At 37.0% G+C, this 6,484-nt stretch overlaps 1 pseudogene; it reads left to right on the plus strand.

The window, feature by feature from the left end:
* Window positions 1-2,493: 2,493 nt before the first annotated feature.
* LOC101592852 lies at window positions 2,494-3,003 on the plus strand (annotated as a pseudogene).
* Window positions 3,004-6,484: the final 3,481 nt, after the last annotated feature.

Below are 6,484 nucleotides of genomic sequence, written 5' to 3' on the forward strand. Positions count from 1 at the left end.
CCCGAGTCTGCCAAAATTCTTAAGTGGTGCCAGGAAAGTTCTGCACCTGTGGGCACTGGTCCCTCAGATCCCCGCTCTCCTGCATCACACAGGCCATTCAGAGTCCTCCTAAGTTCTTAAAAGTTTGGACCAGTAGCAACAGAAGATCCATGCTTGCACACTAGGGGTTAAGGGTGGTCAAAACTTACCAGAGTCCCACAGGCTGCCCAGAATCTGCCAACGTTCTTAAGTAACACCAGGAAAGCTCCATGCCTGGTGCACCCTCCAAATTGGTTGTTTAGATTACCAGATGTAAACATGTAAAATTGGGGAAAAAAGAAAAAGAAAAAATTTAAACATTAAAGAAAAATTAAGCATTAACTGCTCCATTCAACAGTCCAGCCAAAATCAGCAGTAGGATTATCCAAACTATCCTGTGTATATACATGAATATCTTCCCCTTTCTTTCTTTTATCTTGTCCTTTCCCAGTTTTTCCTTCTCATTGTTGTTTTTTTGAAGCAGGGTCTTGCTATATGGTTCAGGCTGGCCTTGAAGTCATCTATGTAGTCCAGGCAGGCCTTGAACTCACAGCAGTCCTCCTGCCTTAGCCTCCAAGTGCTGGGGTGACAGGTATACACCACCACACCCAAAAGCAACACAGATTCTTACCTGTTTCCACATCCCCAATGCATAACATGTAACAAGTATTTTTAAACACATTAGTCTGACAAGTAAGTATTTAAAGAGCACTTGTGCTGGATGTTAAGGGACTTGAGAAGACTGGATATTAGCTTCAGACCTTCACATTCTTTTTCCTCTTTTATGGAGCTTGGAAGGCATTTCAACCCCATCGCTTGATTAAGATCTTTGGCTTTCTGCCTTGGAAATCCTTTTACCCTCTTTCCCTTCTCATATTTTCTCTTCCCTTTTCTCCCAGTTTCTAATCTATGCTCACTGTTCGTTCAGCCTCCTTTCTACACTGCTCCCTGAAGAAAGAAAGTCTTCTCTTTTGATCTGGGAGCTTTGAGAATTGAATAAAGATGAGCTTGACCCTACCAAAGGCAAAAGGAGAAATATAAATGGGCAGCCACTGAAAGATGCAAAAATGAACTGCACAGGGAGTGCAGTGGATGAAGCACCTCCTGATGTGAGCACGAGAAGACACTGATGATATTCATTCAGACATAAAATCTATTTCATTTTCAAACTGAGCTCAAAATTAACAAGAAATTGCTAACACCTTTTTAAAAGTAGCGTATGTTTTGTTTAAAAAGTGTTTCAAAATGTTTGGAAGGAAAAGGCAGTATATTTTAAGAAAAATTGAATGGCTTAAAACATAAAATTGTTGATAAAGTTATTAAGTGAGGTGTATGTGCATTATCATCATTATTATTGTTATTATTAGCAGTAATAGCAGTAGTTAGTGTTGAAGGAATAGGCTGAAAGAGCCTAGCTTCAGTTTATATGTTCTCTGTGGGGCAGCTTTTTACTACAATGTTTAAGTAGAATTTTTTCTGATTCATAATCATGGTACTTTTTTTGTGTGTGTGGAACTGGGGATTGAACTCAGGCCCTTGTGCTTGCCAGGGAAGTGCTTATTCCACTGAGCCATCTCCCTGGACCCATACTGTTTTAATGAATGAGTTGGGAGGCAACTAGACTGAGATGGTTCCAGTGCTGTTGTTTCCTATACAGAAACCCAATTCAGAGTAACTTTACCAATCAAAAACTAGCAACTAATCTCTGACTAGGGACCTTCCACTTTAACCAAAAAAAGAAAAAAAAATTAAACCCTGTCTTTATTCTATGAATATCTTATAAATGTTCGCCCCATGGTGCTCTGAATTGTTTGTGGTTTTGGTCCCTATTGACTCATACTTTTAAAGTTTTTCACTTGCCTAAATTTATCTTTTAACAGTTGCCAGTTCATTCTATTTTTGTTGTTGTGAAAGCATTCATCACAATTTATAGCTACACAGTTTGTTGTTTTATTTATTGTCTGTCTTTCCCACTAGACAATCAACTCCAAGAGAGCAAGAACTTTTTTCTTTATAGCCAGGAACTCAGTGGGTAATAAATTATTGAATATTTATAGAATTAAAGAATAAATGACTGGATAGATAAGGGTGGGGAACATTTTTTATTAAGGCTTGAAGACTAGTTGGAGGTTTCATAAATACATATTGTGTGTTTTCTCTTTGTAAATTTTATTTGTTATTATTAATATGTTTATCATACAAATGAATTCATCCATCTTTGGGAGTTAGTACATATAGATATAATATCTTAATCTCTTTTTAACTTCTTGGTATATTCTTTATTGGTGTACAGGAATTCTACTGATCTTTGCATGTTGATTTTGTATCCTGACACCTTGCTAAACTTGTTTATTAGTTGTAGGAATCTTTTGGTGTAGGAGTTTTTTGGTCTGTGAGGGATCTTGTTTTTAGTGAATAAGGAAAGTTTAACTTCTTTCTTTAGTTTTTTTTTTTTTTTTTGTCTCTGCCACCAACATGCCCTCCAGAATGAGGAAGATGCAGAAGCTTCAGAGCCACATGAGCCACAGCCACGGCCGCATTGGCAAGCACCAGGAGCACCCCGGAGGCCGGGGTAACACTGGTGGCATGTATCATCACAGGATCAACTTTGACAAATATCACCCAGGTTACTTTAGGAAGGTTGGTATGAGGCATTACCACTTAAAGAGAAACCAGAGCTTCTGCCCAACTGTCAACCTTGATAAATTGTGGGCATTGGTCAGTGAGCAGACACGAGTAAATGCTGCCAAAAACAAGACTGGTGCAGCTTCCGTCATTGATATAGTGCGATCAGGCTGCTACAAAGTTCTTGGGAAGGGAAAGCTCCCAAAGCAGCCTGTCATCATGAAGGCCGAATTCTTCAGCAGAAGAGCTGAGGAGAAGATGAAGGGTGTTGGGAGCGGCATGCTGTGTCCTGGTAGCTTGAAGCTACTGGACAGGGGGCTCATTAAAATGCTAGCAAATGGTTTTCATTTTTTGGTCTGAGTATAGGTTCTTTATCATGTCTACATCTCTTACCTCTATGTTGGGAACCCAGCTGACAAGTTCCAAGAATAATTAGGGTCATGGGCCCTCAAAGTATATCCAAGAGATAGTACCAGTGGAACCTTTTCATTTGGTGGAAGTAATTACTGGTGGTGGTTGAAATACACACCAAAAGTCCTGTTGGAATTGTTCTGGGTTTTATAGCAAGTAGGAGAATGTACTCATAATTGTTCTGTGGGGGTGGAAAGGGAAGATTTAGTCATCTTGGACTGAACCATCTCATTACAACCAGAATATGCCAAGTTGAGACCTTTGAGATATAGCCCCTAGAGTGAAATTTAAATCTGTACAGGTTTTATAGCTCTTTCTGAAATTTTGAACTTGTTTTGACCCATAGCAGTCTGGTATCCTGAGCAAAGAAATAGCAAAGGTGTCACATAATGGGTTTCAGTTGGAAGGCAGGCTGAAACCATGACTTTTGGGACAAACCTGTTATAACAGCTTTTAATTTTTAAAAGGCTATTGATCCTTCAGTATAGGGTAGAGAATTGTATTGGCTTGGGTCAGAATAGAGCAATAAGAAAGGAAAATTATCCAGTTGGAAAGTCTGGATCATTCCAGTTTGCCTCTTTATAATGGTCTAATGAAAGATAAAAAACAAGGGCACTTCACTGAGATTTGTGTTACACGGCCCTAAGGGGTGAACCTACTATCTTGACGTGCTGCTTCTGCAGTCCCTGGTCTTAGTAAATTCCAAGGCTGGACTTTGCTTGTGATCCTCCTGCTTCAGACTTGAGTGCTGCTGTATGGATAGGCTCTGCACCTCCAGCTCTCCCTTCACTTTGTTTGTGATGCACTGAATCCACATTCACTGGCATTTTTGGGCTCACTGCTGCTGGCTTCAGTGCTGTAACTCAAAGGTTAGTGAGGCCCTTCCAAGTGGAAGGAGACATACAGCAGATGGGTTTCCAATGCTTGTACATACACCTTTTGAAGCAATTGTGAGGGAAGTGAGATAGCTCAGTGGGCTAAGTGCCTGCTTAGGCAAGTGCAGGGACCACGGTTCCATCCCCACAGAGTCTGGGCATGGTGGCACACGCCTGTAATTGCAGCACTGGGTAGGCTGAAAAACAATCCAAGCTGTGTAATAAATCTCTGTAACAACCAAATACATTAAAAAATTTGTGAAAATGATACTAAGCAAAAAAAATCCTTTTTATATTCTTATTATAAAAGAATATATAAATTATTTTGCCTGATTGCTCTTGCTAATGTTTCTAGTACTATATTGAACATGAATGGTAAGAGAGGACACTCTTATCTGTTTTCTGATTATACCAGAAAATGTTTCAGTTTGCCATCATTCAGTACAATGTTGGCAGTGGGTTTGTCATAAATGGCATTTATCAGATTGAAACAATGTCCTTCTTAAGTCTTCAACAGTCACCAAATTTCTGATGCTTTGATTTCAGACTTCTAGCCTTTAGCATTTGGAGAAACAAAGTTCTATTCTTTATAAAATACTTATTTTATATTTTTGTTACAGCAAACTGAACGGACTAAAGCCTGAAGCTGGTGCGTTCAACATTAAACTTTATACATAAGAGAGATTTTTCCTAAGACCAATAAATCTGTGAAAATTATAAAATGATTGTATTACTGAAAAAATGATTATGCTAATAGTATTCAAATTATAGTGGAAAGATGAGTGCACTTTAGAGCTCCTCCAGATTATTAGTTCACCTTGGAGATTTGGAGTTTATATGACTGGAATAATTGTACTTTTATTTCTGATATGAATAAATAGTGACATACTTCACATATGTGATTTTTGTCTTTTCTTGTGATTATGTGATGCCTTATGTTTATTGATTTATGTATGTTGAATCATTCTTGCATACTGGGAATCAGCTCTACTGGGTCATGATGTATGATCTTTTTAATAATTTGTTGCACTATGTTTACCAGTATCTTGGTGAGAATTTTTATATCTTTGTTCACTAAAATTAAAATTGGCCTGTAGTTTTATTTTTTAGTTAAGTGCTTGTCTGATTTCAGCATTAGGGTAATGCTAGCAGCCAGGATGACTTTTGCAGTACTCCTTCCTTTTCAATTTTATGAAGGAGCTTAAGGAGTAGAGGAGTTAGATCTTCCTGAAGGTCAGGTAGAATTCAGTAGTGAATCCATCAGGCTCTATGCTTTTATTTGTTGGTAGCAATTTAAATTTTTTTTGTTGCTTGTTATAGTTCTATTTAGGTTTTATATCTTTTTAGTTCAGTTTTGGTAATTCATGTGTTTCTTGGAATTCTTTCATGCCTATGTTCTTTAACTTGCTTGAATATAAGTTGTTGAAGTAGCTTTTCATAATCTTGTGGAGTTTGGTGGCCTCAATTGTGATTTCATCTTTTTTCCAATTGCATTGATACAGGTTTTTTTCTTTCATTTTTTGACTAAATTTGCTCAATCTTGTTTATTCTTTCAAAGAACCAATTCTTTGATCCACTGATTTTTTTGGTTTTAAGTCTCAATTTCATTAAATTCTGCCCTGATCTTTGTAATTTTTTTCCTGTTACTTTTGGATTTAGATTTCTCTTGTTGTTCTAAGATCTGTTGCTGTTGTTGTTTTTGCAGTATCCAGGATCAGACTCAGGACCTCGCACTTGCCAGAAGGTTCTTACACTCTTCTGGCCTATTTTCCTAAGATCTGGAGATGCATTAGTAGGTCGTTTATTTGGGATCACTCAATTAATTTAATGTGTGTATTTACAGCTATAAAATTTCATTTTAGAACTACTTTCATTTTTTCAGCTTTTGGCATATTGTACTTTCATTGCTATTTGATTCTAGGAACATTTTTCTTTCTTTTATGATCCATTGTTTATTTAATAATGTATTATTTAATCTCCATGTGTTTGTATAGGGTTTATGGTTTCTTTTACTGTTGATTTCCAATTTCATTCCACTATGATTAGATAGCATACAGGATATTATTTCAATTGTATTTTAAATTTTTTAAAAAGTTTATCTTTTATTTATTTCGTTATTTGGTATAAGGTCTCACTATGCAGCTTGGGCTCATAGTGATCTTCCTATCTCAGCATCCCCAGCACTGGGATTACAGGCACGTGTCATCACGCCTGGATGGCATGCCTGGGGCTGGGTTGGCACAGGGATTGAACCTAGATCCTTGCGCTTACTGAATCAACATTACATTATCTTTCTAGTGCTGGTTTCTTTAATAGTTCTTTTTGAAAAACTCCTCTCCCAGTAAGTGTTCATGTATTTTTTTAAAAGATAAAAGAACCATAAAATTATCATACAAAATTTCCAAACAGGATGACAGAAAATTAATAATGATTATAATATTACATATTGTTGTCTTCAAAATAGTTGTTCAGATTAAAAGATATAAGCATGTAAAATTGAGCAAATAATACAAGCACAAACTGCTCCTTTCATTGAACTAATAGGGTGAAGTACG

Source organism: Octodon degus, unplaced genomic scaffold (genome assembly GCF_000260255.1).
Source record: "Octodon degus isolate 3935 unplaced genomic scaffold, OctDeg1.0 scaffold00116, whole genome shotgun sequence".
NCBI lineage: Eukaryota > Metazoa > Chordata > Mammalia > Rodentia > Octodontidae > Octodon > Octodon degus.